The sequence below is a fragment of the Macaca mulatta genome, chromosome 3 (assembly GCF_049350105.2).
Source record: "Macaca mulatta isolate MMU2019108-1 chromosome 3, T2T-MMU8v2.0, whole genome shotgun sequence".
NCBI lineage: Eukaryota > Metazoa > Chordata > Mammalia > Primates > Cercopithecidae > Macaca > Macaca mulatta.
Genome location: NC_133408.1, coordinates 20430789 through 20447227, shown reverse-complemented (window position 1 = coordinate 20447227; position 16439 = coordinate 20430789). Strand labels below are relative to the sequence as shown.

Here is a 16439-nt window from a genome sequence, read left to right as displayed (position 1 = left end):
GGCACACTTCAGCAGTAGCTCAAGACGCTCAACAGTTTGTACTCTACATGTATTTATAGCTGATCTTTGTAGAACAAATATAAGAAGTGTAACTTACTCCAAGAGCTTTTGTGTATTTTGTTAGAGGCTTTTACTATGATAAGCTCTTGGTGGACCAGCATCAAGAAAGGAAGCAGGTGCTTCACTTCTACTGACCTCCTATTTTGTGCAATGCACTGTAGAGAAAGCAGAGAGATATAAGATATATCCATAAAGAGCTCATAATCTAGTAGGAAATAACGATATTATAAAAAAATAAAAAGTACCTGTAGTAGACAGAATAATGCCCCCCACCAAGATGTCAACAGCATAATCACTGGAACCTGTGAATATATCCTATGACATGGCAAGGAGAACTTAAGGTTGTAGATAGAATTAAGGATGCTAGTTGGCTGATCTTAAAGCAGGGAGATTATTCTGGATTATTCTGCTGGGCCCAATATCATCAAAAGGATCCTTAAAAGTGAAAGAGGGAGGCAAAAGAAGAATCAGAGTGATGCAAAGTGAATAGGATTTGACCTGCTGTCGCTGGCTTTAAAAATGGAGGAAGGTACCATGATCAAAGGGATACAGCAACCTCTAGATGCAGAAAAAGAGAAGGAATCACACTGTCTTCTAGGACTTCCAGGAAGAGTGCAGTCCTGCCAACAGCTTCTTTTTAGCCCAGTGATATCCAAGCCAGACTTCTGACCTGCAGAACTAGAAGATAATAAACATGTGTTATTTCAAGCCCCTAAATTTGTGGTGATTTTTCACCACAGCAATGAAAAACTAAAATAGCATCATATGATTAGTGTCAATGAGAGGTTAAAACCAGCCAAAAGATGGAGAGACAATGTGTGAGTACTTTTTTGAACTTAAAAGCAGTATTGAAATAGAAGTCCATTATTTACTGTAAAAAAGTAAAAACAACAAAAAGGATAATACTTAGTACTTATCTCGCAAAGTTGTAATAAACATTAAGGATTCCTCTTTCTCTTGAATACAAAATAAGTATATAATAGGTCATGTATGTTTATATGTATAAAATATAAACATATTTTATATGAATATATAATGTATAATATATAAACATATATTTATAAATATGTAAACATATAAAGAAACAAGTATATATAGATATGTAATTCAGTATTCAATTAGGAAAGCAGAAACATTCCACATAAATATAATACTGAACACTAATTACACAGGTAAGGGAAGAACTGAGAAGCCAAACAGGAAATGCTGAGACACTAGAGATTAACAAGAGCGGGAAGTCACCAGTGCCCCCAGGGCTAGAAGGGCAGCAGGAGGAAGTGGCATTCCCAAACCCCAGATTCTGGGTCATCCCATGGAGGCCATACCATGGAGGGTGCTGCCGTGTGGTGCAGACTGCATACCAAGCAAGAGCTGGAGTTTGAAAGGAGATTGCTGCTGTCCAGGAGAAAGAGAAGGAGAATTGTCCTGTCCTCGTCTTTCCTTCCATCATCTCATCTACATCAGTGCCTCCCATTGGTTGAATCCAGCAAGAAACCAGCTGAAGTAAGTGCCTGGGAAGTGTAGCCCTCCTGTCAAACAAAGGGAAACAGGGGAAAGGAGAGAAATAAGAGAGAAAGAATAAAAGTGGATACAAAAATAGTCCCTACCTATTGCCTTGTTGTGAGGATTAAACTATCTGAATTGTGCAAAGCACTAATATGGCACTCATTAGCATGTATTCAGTTGATGTTTGCTATTGTTATTATTGCCTTAGCTTTAATTACACAATTAAAGTAATGAAAGTGATGCTTAAAACTTCTCCCATAACCTAAGATTGTAAACCATTCTAAATGCTTTCAAATCTATTATAGGTTCCTCTAGAGGGACATTATCATGTGCTGGGCTTTATTAGGCAACAAAACATTGCTGAAGGGTACACCAGAGACAACTTGATGAACGAGATACAAAGCGCATGTAAAGTGACAAGGGCAAACAGATCTTCCCTTCACTCAGCTCTATCATCTTTCTTTGATCACATGTTGGTGAACTCTCCAAATAACTTTTAAATTATCTTTGGAGAAAATTTAATAATCATGCTTGGGCTGTCTCCTGAGTTTATTTAAGAAACTTATCTACTATATTGTCAGCATGGAAAACTTAATGTCTTGCCAACTAAAATATACTTGTAAATCATTGGTAAAGTGTTTAATTTCTGTCTTGTTGCATGTCTGTGTTTGGTGTTTGCAGTTAAAAAGACTCCTACATAGTCTTTAATTTCATTTCACTTTTCATCCTTTCAAGACATCTACATCATGTCTGAGATTCTAGCTTATTTTAGGTCATGGAAAAAGTTCTGTATGTGTATACTGAACAGACTCTCATGTTTATCCTTCTGTATTTGTGCTGAGCTCTAGAACCATATTTAGTTACTCACTGGGGATTTCTATTCAGTTTTCCAACAGTAAATCATGCTTACAAGGCAGCACATCATTGTTAAGCGCAAATCTGCTTTTGACCATGGCACATGTTTACCTATGTAATAAACCTACACATTCTGCACATGTATCCTGGAACGTAAAGTAAAAAGAAAAATCTTCTGCTTTTGCTCCTGTAATTTATATCTTGGTGAATAAAATTATCTTCCCCCTCCCAAAATCAGAAATAGAGTCATAATAATGTCCCCCACTCACTTACTCTTTTTCTTTCTCCTGACCCCATCCAAACAGTCAAGTCCATTGTGAATCCACCTTGTTCAAAAGTCTCCAATCTACTTCATCTTCTCATTTCCACAACCACTGTCTTAGTTTACTCTCATGCCACCCGTTAACTAGCAGACTCCCTAAGATATTGATCTCATCTCCTTGCCTCCAACATGGCCCTTGTCCATCTAGTCTCTATTGTACAATTAGAATATTTTCACAAACACATGATTATAACATTTCCAAATTTAAAAGTATTTGCTTGTTTCCTATGGTTTCTAGTTAAATTTAAAAATATTAGGCTAACATGCAATGCTGATGAAATTCGTCATTGATGAACTCTATAGCATTATGTCCTGCATGTACCATTTATGGCAATAATATGAAATTACTTTTATTACTCTAAGTAGCATCCCTTTCTCAAGAATGTGTTTTCTGCAAGGGACATCTTATTTAGATGCTTTTCTCCTTGGAAATTCCTATCACTGCAGTCATCAGACAGTGCTTTCGTAGTTTTTTACGTGTGTGCATCTTACTTATTTGACTATAAGCTATTTAGAGGCAAATACCATGGTTCTAGATTTTTCTATTGCAAGTACCTCAAACTATGGTATCCAATATGGTAGTCACTAGTCACATGTCTGTTGAGAACCTCAAATGTGGCTGGCCCAAGTTGAAATGTGATATAAGGGCAAACTACCCACCAGATTTTGAAGACCCAATATGCAAAATTTAAAAAAAACTTTTTTTATATATTTGATTGCATGTTAAAATAATATTTGGGGTACATTAGATTAATGTTATTGCTAAAATTAATTTCATCTGTTCTTCTTACTTTTTTATGGCTCCTAGAAAATTTAAATGACATACATGGCTCACATTTGTGATTCTCATTAAATGTCTATGAGATGGCACTGTTACAGAATGGAACAGGATCAAGAAGCATTCACAAGTGAAAACAGGGCTTTGAAGGAACAGTCTGGAAAAAGTCTAGACATTTAAACAAGATCAAGAATGCAAATTAAAGTAGAAAAGAAAAAGAAAAATAGACCATATACTCAGTTTTGCAGTTGAGAGTGAGTTGTCCAGGAAGGAGCAGCTGGAAGTCCACCTAAGATTTTTTTTTTCTTTTTTTTTTTTTTTTGAGACCCAGTTTCGCTCTTGTTGCCCAGGCTGGAGTGCAATGGTGCAATCTCGGCTCACTGCAACCTCAGCCTCCCAGGTTGAAGTGATTCTCCCACCTCAGCCTCCCAAGTAGCTGGGACTACAGGTGCCCACCATCATGCCCGGCTAATTTTTGTATTTTTAGTGGAGAGGGGGTTTCACCATGTTGGCCAGGTTGGTCTTGAATTCCTGACCTTGGGTGATCCACCCACCTCAGCCTCCCAAAGTGCTGACATTACAGGCATGAGCCACCACGCCCAGCCACATAAGTTGCTTTAAACTTATTTGTCCTGGAGATAAATCTGAATTTTGATTCTGAATCGTGTGTGTATAGGAAGGATTTTTGAAACAGGTGAATATGAGCTGCTTAAACATGGAGGGCTGAATACATAAATTATTCTGGAGCCCCTTAAAAGCTCTTTAAAAATAGCTGCCAAATAAATTTTTTGAAAAGCAATACACCTACAATGAGAAATAGAAGAGGGTAGCAGATAATAGTAATAACATTTTGGAAAAACAAATCAGAAAGATAAATAGTTAATAAGCAATGTATAAGTAGAAGAATATCCCAAAGATATTAATATTCCAAGAGGGAAAACAAAACATGAACCAAGAAATGTGTCTTATGAAGCACTTCATAAAATATGAAGAAGCTCTTGGAATTTCTTGAACCTGGGAGGTGGAGTGAGCTGGGATCATGCCATTGCACTCCAGCCTGGGCAACAGAGCAAGACTCTGAAAAAAAAAAAAAGCTCTTGACGCCAAAAATATGCTGATATAAATGAAAAACTGTGTGGGAGAAGTGGAATATAACATTGAAGATAGCTAGAAATCAGAGCAAACAGAGATAGAAAACAGAAAAGAAGATAAGAAAATTAGATGATTTGCTTAGGAGATCCTAATAACAGGAGTAACAGAATGAGAAAATTGAGAAAACAGAGATAAGAAAATTACCATACAAATGTATTTTAAAAATATATTCATTACTAAAGAAAGTGAGTTTTAAGCCAGGGGTGGTGGCACACACCTGTAATTCCAGCATTTTGGGAGGCTGAGGTGGGGGAATTGCTTGAGGCCAGGAGTTTGAGACCAGCTTGGGCAACAATGTGACACTCCATTTCTACAAAACATTATAAAAAAAATTACCTGGGCTGAGTGAGACACACCTGTAGTCTCAGCTACTCAGGAGGCTGAGGAGGGAGGATCTCCCGAGTCCAGCAGTTTGAGGTTTCAGTGAGTTGTGATTGTGTCACTGCACTCTAGCCTGGGTAACAGAAAGAAATCCTGTCTCTAAAAATAACAAATAAAATAATTATTTTTTCTAATTAATAGAGTCCCAAATGTCTTACACAATAAATGCAAATAGACCCAGACCAAGAAACGTAATTAAAATTTTAGAATAATGGAGGCAAAGAGAAGCCTCTACAACTTTCTAGAGAGAGTTTTATGCAAAGAATAAAATATCAGAAGGCCATCACATTTCTTAATAGAACGCTGGAAACCTGAAGACACAGGAGAAATATTTTCACATTCTTAGCACAAATAATCTACAACAAAACTGTTAAGCCAAATATCTAGTGTGGGTTTATGGATAAGATAAGAAATATATATATATAGTCTGTGATCCTTTTACCTTTTTCAGGAAGTTGTGTTCTGCTAAAGTCAAGAAGAAAACCAAGAAACAAGAAAACATGAGATGTAGCAGAAGTGGGAGGCAAAGTAAATTCGTAGGAAGATGCAAAAGAGGTATCAAGACCACAGCAAGCCTAGATCAACCAGTCCAAGTCCGAAGGCCTAGATCAACCATCAGGAGCACTGACGATGTAAGTCCCAGTCCAAGGGCAGGAGAAGGCTGATGTCCCAGTTCACATAGTCCGCAGAGACAGCAACTTCTCCTTCCTCTGCCTTTTTGTTGTATTCCAGCCACTCAACGGATTGGATGATGCCCATCCACACCGCGAAGGCTAATCTCCCTTACTCAGTCTGCTAATTCACATCCTAATCTTACCTGGAAACATCCTTGCAGACACACTCAGAAATAATGTTTAAATATCTAGGCACCCCATGACCCCTTCAAGTTGATGCGTATTTTTAACCATCACAGATACAAATACAAAGTAATCCATTAAAAGAGTTTAATATGTTTGCTTCTGGAGAGGACAAAAATAGTGAAAATTGAAGCACCTACTCTTTCTCATAACCTGCCTTACAGAACTCTCTGAGTTTTAAAAAATGACTTAACATGTATGAGTAAATATGACTAATTAACAAAATGTGTATGCATGCAAGTCCAGAAGCACTGCACAGTTAGAGCATATAGATAGTTAAATAAGGACAAAAAAAATCTGTAAACAAAGTCCAGTTTATAATACATGCCAGTTCCTGAAAAATCCAGCAGTTACAACATGGTACTTGAAAGCTCATTTTCAGATTTTAGGAAGAACCGTGGTTCCACTCTCAAACTTCAGTTGATTGGATTTAAAACAGCTTTTTCAGTTTTGTTTACACATTATCAATAACTAAATGTGGCTTATATGAAACTTTACAGAGTTTATAATTTGTGCGAATTTTGATAGATGGTATATGTGAAATATGTCTTCACAATAACAAGGTAGGCCTATATATAAGCCAGCTGTAAGGCACCTATTATCAAATAACAGTAGGAAACATTACTGAAGTTTTTGGAGGTGTGTGGCATTGTCATAAACCACTGATTTATATGTTTTCTCATTCGGTAATCCCATGAAATAGAATAAGCTCTGTGTATCATTGATAGGAAGTTAAAGCTCAAGGAATAAAATAATTTGCCCAAAGTCCTGCATGTGCTTTCGATCCCTGAGCTGTAAAGACTTCTATATGAGTGGTGATTGTTTTCATAGTAATCATTTTAAGAGGTGTTACATTTACTTCACTGATACAGCAACTATTGCTAAATCATAAAAAAATGTATAAAATTTACATTCAAAAACATCTTTCCCATCATTCTTGAATATTTTCAGCTGGCAAATATTTTGGTCTTTGAGAATGGATTTGATTTTTCTTTAATATACAAAATTCGACTGGAGCAAAGCCTGATAAACTAAATTAGTAATTAACTTGCAAATGTTTTCTTTTTCAGTCAAAAGCTGCATTTGTGAATAAAAGGTATGTTTTGTAATTAGTAACTTTGCTAGGAAGGCATTTCTCAAAGAAGAACTCCAAATACGTGATATGTAGATGACGTCATGAAAGTGTGTACAGCTTTGCATAGCAATATTATGAATGATAGTCGAATGCATTTCTTTCCCTCTCTCTCTCTTTTTCTCTCTCTCTAATTTATCTATCTATTCATTCATCCCACTGTACTTGTTAAAAATTCCATGCATTTAGGAGTATATGTGCCATCATACTCGTCAAGAACTTGCATTAGGGAAATGTATGTATATTTCTGGAGGACACATCTTTTCTTCCCAGTCTCAGTCATACTTGCTTTGCCTTGCATTCCCTAGAAGTCTGCATTTATGTTGTACCATGTCCATAAACGCTTACTTCTGTGAAGGGATCCACTGTGAGAGGCATAAAAACATTCTACATTTTTGCACTAAAAATACCCTAAAATATTTGGAAATGGATTGTTGTTGTCCCTCCTTTTTCATAAACATACCTAAAAAGGAGTGAAGTTGCATTCCCAGAGGGTATTTTCCAGAAGCTAGGTCTTCTGCTTGCTTATAGTGTCCAAAGTTCTCCTTAAAGAGAAATGGTTGCTACAGTGCCACTTCCTAAAGAAGAGTCTTAGTTTTAAAATTTCTTAGTCACTCTTGTTCAGGGTTTGGTTTACTGAACTATAGAGTGCCTCTGGAGCATATGTTTTGTTTTAGCCAGTTAGGTGGTTAATACTGAGTGTCAACTTGAGTGGATTGAAGGATACAAAGTATTGACCCTGGGTGTGTCTGGAGAGTGTTACCAGAATACATAAACATTTGAGTCAGTGGGCTGGGGAAAGCGGTTTCACCCTTAATCTGGTGGGCACAAGCTAATCAGCTGCCAAGGAATATAAAGCAGGCAGAAAAAGGCAAAAAGGAGAGACTGGCCTAGCCTCCCAGCCTACATCTTTCTCTGGTACTGGATGCTTCCCGCCTTCCAACATCGCACTCCAAGTTCTTCAGTTTGGAACTTGCACTGTCTCTCCTTGCTCCTCAGCTTGCAGACAGCCTATTGTGGGACCCTGTGATTGTGTAAGTTAATACTTAATAAACTCCCCTTTATATGTGTGTATCTATCTATCCTATTCATTCTGTCCCTCCAGTGTACCCTAGCACAGCCTGTTAATTAATTTTATTGAATTTCTCCATAAAACAATGATTTTAAAGAACAAACCTGAATGAATATTAAATCCTAAAGTCCCCATTATTTGAACACAATAAATTATTTTACTTTGTTCGTTAAATGAGATCTAGCCAAAGCTTAATCACACTATTTAAAGAAAGAAGAGAGGTGGGACCAAGAAGTCAGAAATACTTCCTGGAAATTGCCTCTTTTGATTTTGCCATTTCATCATGCAGCATGGTGACAGGTTCCTGGGCCTGTTGCTGTGACACCATGATCACGAGGCAGCATGTGCACTTGGCTCACTATGACAACCATCCTAAGCCAATTATCCACACATGATGAAATGCTCATCCTCAATGCTATCTCAATAGAGATTTGGAACCTATCTACTCATTTCCTAGTGTTCTCTTTCTATCCTGGTTTTCCTTTCATCATAAGTGATGTAAATAAAATTCTCTGAGGTTTCTGGAAAGGAGAAAGGAGTTTATGTTAATATCCTTCTAATTTTCAGCCCTCAGTGCAGAATTCCAAATTATGGCTGAAAGTTTGGGAGGTCAGCTGGATGCTTGCTTTGTGTTTTTGTTACTCCCTTCCAGACATAGTTGCTTATTTCAGAGATATTTTGTAATCTCTGCTCTTACTCATAAACTGAGTGGCAAGGAAGCAACCTTAACCATAGAACCCTTGAATAGCAAGAGAAAAGATTTTGCTAGAAAGACTAATCATTTAATAAATGTAATTATCTCTGATATCTATCACCTTCAGTAGTCTGAATTCTAGTTTATACCTCAGAATTAAAGTTTGCACCTCATGATTAAACTCTGCATGGTTCCTCATTCATGTCAATGAGAATGACAATGGCTTTCCAGAGAACATTGCCTAGCTAGAAGAATGAAGCCTTCTATCCTCAAATATCAGAGATAAAAAAGCACAAGGAAAAAGGCAAAGATATATTATACACAGGTGAACTATTCTATGTAAAATATAAGTTGAAATACTCTACCCAGCTTTCATTTCCAAGTCCTCGTAGAGACAGAAATATTTGACTTGGCTGAAAAGCAAGTTGACTGAAGGGGTATGATTATGTCGTGCTTTGAACAATGTGGCTTAAACCATTATTGGAAGTTGGTACAAATAAACCTCATAATTTGAGAAATATTGGAAAAATAAGACCTTCAACAAAATGCTCACACAGAGAACTTTTCCATCTTATACTTCTCCTCAACTGCTTCTACTCTCGCCTTGTCCCTGTCTTCTATCACAAAGGGATCATGATCTGTAATTGATATGCTAACATTTGGATGGCAGCAAAGGCTTAATGAATTTCTCCTTCTGGACAGTGTTTGAAGGTCAACGTTCTTCAGGATCTTAAGCTAAAAGATGAGTCAGGGGACATGTAAGCACAACTGAGAATATTCTTGGTCAGAATTTTTAAAGAAAATATGCCACATGCCAGAAACACAAGGACACACATTACACATCTCCCCTTTGCTTTCAGAGGAAGGAATATTTCCTTTGCTTCTCTTTGTTTTCAGGCACAACCTGCACTTTATAGCCATTCTCTTAGGAACAAAGACTATATAAAGGAAATAAAGCACACGGTCTCTTTGCTTTTGGAAAGCTATTTGTGAAAGTTATTTGCATATATTTTTCTCTTTAGGAGAGTTTAGAAATCACTGGAGAATTGCTTTGTGCTTTAATGGACAGTGGAAGGATTTAGTGATCAGGGAGATGGGGCACTGAATCCCAGCCCAACAGCTTTGTGATTGGTCTTAGTTTGAATGTCCTCATCCGTAATAAAAGGATGATAGAGACCCTAACAAGGTCCTTCTGAGCACCTGCCAGGAGACAGCCTTTGAATTGAAACTGAAACATCAATTCTTCCCTGGGTCTAAAGTCTGCAGGCCTAACATGTAGATTTTTAGACTTGCTAATCCCCTCCATCATTGCATAAGACCATTCCTAAAATAAATATTTCTCTCTCTCACTCCTTCTCTCTCTCTCTCTCTCTCTGTCTCTCTGTCTCTCTCCACACACACGCACACACACACACACGCACGCACGCATGCACGGGCACACTCACATCCTATTGGTCTATTCCTTCAGAGACCCCTAACTAATACAGATTTTGGAAGCAAGATCACTGATATTTGACAGATCTTAATTAAACCCTCATTTTGTCACATTTGTAATGTCTGAGAAGGATGGTGGCTACCTTTTTTTCCATTATTCATTTTTACATCCTCAGTTGATGTCAGAAAGGAGGCAAAACTGGATGAACACCTGAACTCAAATAAGTCTTAGGAGTCAATAATGAAGTGTAAGAATAATTTATTGGGCACCTGCCAAATACCTGACTTCTTACTTATTGACCCAGAAATTATATTGATTTATATACATATCAATATATATGAATCAATATCATTCCAAATGAATGATTCATTTGTCCATTCACTCATTGATTAGCTCAACAAACATTAAATGAATCACTATTATATATCAGATAGTGTGTAACTTGCAGAGGATGCATGAAGAATTCTCTAGTGGAAAGATGCATACATCAATCATTATGATAATCCTTGCAATTAACATTTGATGAGTTCTTACTAAGTGCTGTGCTCTTTGCTAATCCTTTTACATGAATTATGTTATTTACACCTCAGAATGACTTTACGAGACAGGTGCTATTATTATATCAATTTTACAAAGGAGCAAATAGGACACAGATTAAGGAACTTGTTTAAGGTCAAGTAGCTGGTTAGTATTTACAGCCGAGGTTCTGAAGCCTCTTAGACACTTTGATCTCAGCTGCGGGATACAGAACATATGAGCAGTTTGAAGTCTATGAGCATGAATCAAGTTTCACAGATGAGATCATCTTTGAGCTTGGAGGGTGGGAGAAAATAAAGAAGGACAGATTCACAGGACCTAGGCCAGAAATGGCTTTGTTTTTTACACCATCATTTGGAAGGAAAGGAAATTTGAACTTTTCTTCATTTTTTATTTTTTCTGAGAAGGAGTTTCACTCTGTCTCCCGGGCTGGAGTGCAGTGGCGCGATCTCGGCTCACTGCAACCCCTGCCTCCCAGGTTCAAGTAATTCTCCTGCCTCAGCCTCCCGAGTAGCTGGACTACACATGCCCACCACCACGCCTGGCTAATTTTTTGTATTTTTAGTAGAGACAGGGTTTCACTGTGTTAGCCAGGATGGTCTCCATCTCCTGACCTTGTGATCCACCCGTCTTGGCCTCCCAAAGTGCTGGGATTACAGGTATGAGCCACTGTGCCTGGCTGACATTTAAACTTTTTTAAAAGGCAAATTATGTAATCTGATTTGGATTTTAGAAAAATAAGTCTGGTAGCTAGAGAGAAGGAAGACTGGAGGAGAATGAGGTCAGAGACAGGTAAACAGGTGATAGAATGCACAGTTATCCGGGCCAGATTGATGAGAGGCGGAGGTAGAGTGGCAGGCTGGGTGGAGAGATGAGATATGTCACAAGGAGGGCTGAGTGGCTCGGATAATATATTGGTTTGGAGACTTGCAGGAGAGTGAGAAATCTTGGATGACAATCACCCTCCACCACCAACATATTTCCTTTTGGGTGACTAGGGTGGCGATGATGCCATTCTCTGTACTAGTGACGAGGGACAGTGCATAATCTGCTAGTGGGCAGGGGGCCGGGAGGATGGCTTCTGTCCCATGTTAAGCTTAAGCAGCCCACGGGCACTGAGGAGGAGATTCCATCAGTCTGTTTGAATATAGAGATCTAGACCTCAGAAGGAAGGCTGAGGCTGAGATATCAATGTAGGGATTATCAGCATTCAGGAGGTGGTCGAGGCATTTAGAAGGTATGCGGCCAGGGAGAGTGTGGACAGAGAGGAAAGAAGATGCTCAAGGTCAGAACCATGGAGAACTTGAAGATTTTATTCCAGAAAGACAGAGGAGGCCACAAAGGAGACAAACAAGAAGAGAGGGAGGCCTTTTATCTTATTTTTTAAAAACTTTTTTTGAATGGTTATGCAAACTAAAATGCAATTACAGTTAGCCTTTCATATCCATGGGTTCCACATCTGCGGATTCAGCCAACACTGGATTGAAAATATTTGGAAGAGAGAAAATTTCAAAAACCAAAACTTGGATTTGCTTTGTATCAAATAGATAAATATTTATATATATAGATATATAAATAGATATATATTTTAATATAATATATATTATATTATATATTCCATATATACGTTTATATATAAATATATATATTTATGTATATCATAAATATATATATTTATGGAATCAAGTGATTCTCCGCCACCTGGAATCAAGCGATTCTCCCACCTCAGCCTCCCGAGTAGCTGGGATTACAAGCATATGCCATCATGCCTGGCTAATTTTTGTATTTTTAGTAGAGACAGGGTTTCGCCATGTTGGGCAGGCTGGTCTTGAACTCCTGATCTCAGGAGACCCAATTGGCCCACCTTGGCTTCTCTAAGTGCTGAAATTACCGGTGTGAGCCACCATGCATGGCCTCAAATACTACTTTGAATCCATATGAATAAAGTAATATGTAGGCATTGTATTAGGTACTATAAGTAATCTAGAGATGATTTAAAGTGTACAGGAGGATGTGTAGAGGTTACATGCAAATCCTATACCATTTTATATAAGGTACTTGATCATCTGTGGATTTCAGTATACACAGTGGGTCCTGGAACCAGTCCCGCATGGATATAGAGGGATAACAAAACAGAAAGTAGGTTCAGAGAAAAATGTCAACAATTTCTGAAAAATGGAAGTAGATAAAATTCAGAGGAAAAGTGAATGGAATAACATCCCTACCATGAGAGTGAGACTGAAATTTTTCTTCTGTATTGAAACTCTATTTCTATATTTAAAAGAGTTAGAAATAGCTTTGGCCACTTTAGATTTTTGCTTTTTTCTTTCTCATGATTCTTAATCATGTGAATGATGATGTATACGACTGCATTTTTTTGTAATTTATAATGATTTATTCATAAAACATAGTGCATGGCCAGTTATCTCCCAAATTTAATTTTTTAATTTCTACACGTACATCTGTGCTTTTTTTGTTACAGTGGAGAGGTTTTGAGTCGACATCTTTTCATCAAAAGGTTATAGATTCTTCTCACACTTAGCAGTTTCAATTGACAAAAGAATTGCTTTTTTTTCCATAGCATTTTCCCAACTGCTCAGGATACTGGAATGGCTACATGCATAAAACAAATGACTCTTCTGACACTGGACATTGAATGGTTCTACTTTCTCACACATTCTTGGACCATGTAGTGTTTTTCCTGTGCAGGGCCTGTGACCTACAGATGGCTATGGCAGATTCAATAAAATGAAAAAAACTAAACAAAACACAAAGATGCTCATTATTACATTATTCTACATTTCCCTTTTTCTTCTCATGGGATTGTTTGACAATGGCTAAATTTAGTGGTTGGCATTTAGCACAAATGATTGGTGGTACAGGATCTCGCTATACAGAACTTTATTTCAGCAGAAATGATTTCTAAAATGCAGTTCACTTATAGGCAGAGGAATCATAAATTTTAGCACAGCATTGATCTATATATACTTCCAAATGGAAACAGTCTCATTTGGCAATAGAAAGGCTTGGAGTGAAAATTACTTAGAGAAGTTCTAGATTTGAGAATGGAGATGTGAAATAAAATAACACTTTTATTAAATTTTTTAAAAGTGTATTATTTATTTTTTAGAGATAGCATCTTGCTCTGTTGCCTAAGCTCGAGTATAGTGGTACAATCATAGTTCACGGTAACCCCCTCCTGGGATCACATGATCCTCCTGCTTCAGCCACCAGCACATGATACCATGAGCAGCCAAAATAATATTGTAGTCAGATAGATGGTAAATTATAATCTTAGGCAGTCTGATAATTCTAGTACTCAAATATCTTTCACTATTAATAGTATTTGAATAATCCTAGGTTAGATCATGATAACATACACTTGGAAAGTAAATAATAATGCTGATTGGTTATAAAATAAATGCAAATACTTTTTGTGTTAAAGAAAGCTGATATCTTCAAAACAGCGAGTCCTGACATTTTTGATTTTCTTTCGGCTTCTGTTTTGAGAAATGGTAAAATATTAGAGCATTAATGTCAGACTTGCCTGACACATTATTTTCTTCTTGTTTCGAATGGTCAGCTACTAAAATCATAGTGTCCCTTTGGTTTTGAGATGCTTTTCACAGCTAATGGTTGTGATGAGAAAGAATCATCATAATACTCCATGATCTGGAGAAGCATTAGGAGGGGGTAAAGTCCTGGATAAGGTCAAGGGCTTCAGTATTAAATAGACAGGGCTTCAGGTCCTAAGTTTTACTGTGTGATCCTGGACAGGCTTTGTTTTTTATTTTTTTAAAAATTTCAAAACCTTGGTTTCTTCGTCTGCAAAATGCTGATGTAGTATTTCAAACACTAAGGTCTACCACCTTAGAAAAATCCTCTGTAAGTGGCAATTTTGGTCAAAACAAACATGTCACATTAATGGAATTGTGTTTATCAAGCTGATTGGGAGGAGGCATTTTGGAGTCCCTAGAGCAGGACTGTGGTAGGGATGTAGGGATGCACATGGCCTATTGTGGGAGATGCTAGGGTTTGGTATGCTGAGTGGGGTAGAATTTGTCCAAGACAGCCTATGATTGTTTGGTAGTGGGTACAGAGTTGACAGCAGAGTCCTGGTTGAAGGAAAGCCAGCTGTTAAGTAAGAAGGCCTTGTCTTTTCCAATGACCACATAAGTACAGAAATGACAGGGTTAGTAAAGATGTTAGGACCTGGGAGAATGGCAAACAGGATATGGAATGTGAATAAATGGTTTGGAACTAACAGGGTGATGAAAGCAACTACCTAATACACAACATGAAAGAAGCATGTGAGGTGTCTACAGCAGTGAGCTTGGGCCAATAGAGGTTATAAACTATACACTTGTGTATTATTAGCATTATGATTTTTGAGCAATGGGTTGGAAAAATGTAGCCTCAGGGCCAACTTCCTGAGATTATGACCTGTGTAAAAGTATAAGACCTTGTGTTTAGAAGGAGCTGGTGCTTGGTTTGAGCCTTCTTTGAAATTTTTAATATTTTTTGAACAAGGAGCCTACATGCTTATTTTGCATTGAGCCCTGGGCATTTTGTAGGCAGTCCTGTGTAGCATGCCTATCATAGACATGTGGTTTAGAATCAGTCACCCCACCTCCCTGCCCATGGGATTTTTGACAATGTCTGAGTTGTTTTTGATTGTCATAGCTGGTGTATGCTCCTGGCATCTATTTCATAGAGCCCAAAGATGCTATAATCGGCTGAACGCGGTGGGTCATGCCTGTAATCCCAGCATTTGGGGAGGCCAAGGCAGGTAGATCGCTTGAAGTCAGGAGTTTGAGACCAGCCTGGCCAACATGGTGAAAACCTGTCTCTACTAAAATACAAAAATTAGCCTGGCATAGAGGCGTATGCCTGTAATCCTAGCTACTCTGGAACCTCAGGCAGGAGAATAGCTTGAACCCAGGAGGCGGAGGTTGTAGTGAGCCGCCGAGATCACACCACTGCACTCTAGCCTGGGCAACAGAGTGAGACTTTATCTCAAAAAAAAAAAAAAAAAAAAAAAAAAGATGCTGTAAACATCCTATAATGCACAAGTGGCAGCGTCATAATAAAGAATTACTTGATTTTAAATATCAATAGTGCTAAGGTGTAGAAACCCTTATTTAGAATATTTTAATAAAAATAAATCCATCTGTGGATCCTTGGACAATATTATTGTTACCAAATCTGGGAAGGTGCAAGGTTAACTGGCAAACTCTGGAGGATTAAGCTCCATCTAGTTCTGTGTTGCACATTTTGCATGGCATTCCTGCTAATGGGAGGATGTATTTTTATAACTGAGTCGAGGTATCATAAACTTGAACCTAATGGATGCCAGAGGAGACTCATTTGACTTGGCAGCTATAAATATCTCACCAGCAGCACCTGTGTAACTCTTATAAGCCTTATTTTTAAAATCTGGCAATGAAAAGATGGATTCTGGCTGAATGATCAGAAAAGCTTCTAAGTGTCAAATCACACTCCTTGCTATAGTTCACTTCTGGGTCAGTTTCCTATTAGCTCAGAGAAAAAAAAAAACAAAAAACAAAAAAACCCATCTCGTTCCCTTACATGCATAGGTTAGAACAATGAACTTTTAAGGCAGGATTTTCTTAAAGATTTTTGGAATAAATGCTTTAC

The 16439-nt window shown here is 37.7% G+C and overlaps 1 long non-coding RNA gene across 1 annotated transcript; it reads left to right on the top strand.

The window, feature by feature from the left end:
• Positions 1–1362: 1362 nt before the first annotated feature.
• LOC144340133 (uncharacterized) lies at positions 1363–7679 on the top strand. Its single transcript, XR_013415855.1, has 2 exons — positions 1363–1563; positions 5506–7679. It is a non-coding gene; the product is annotated as an uncharacterized LOC144340133 (long non-coding RNA).
• The last annotated feature ends 8760 nt before the right edge of the window (positions 7680–16439 follow it).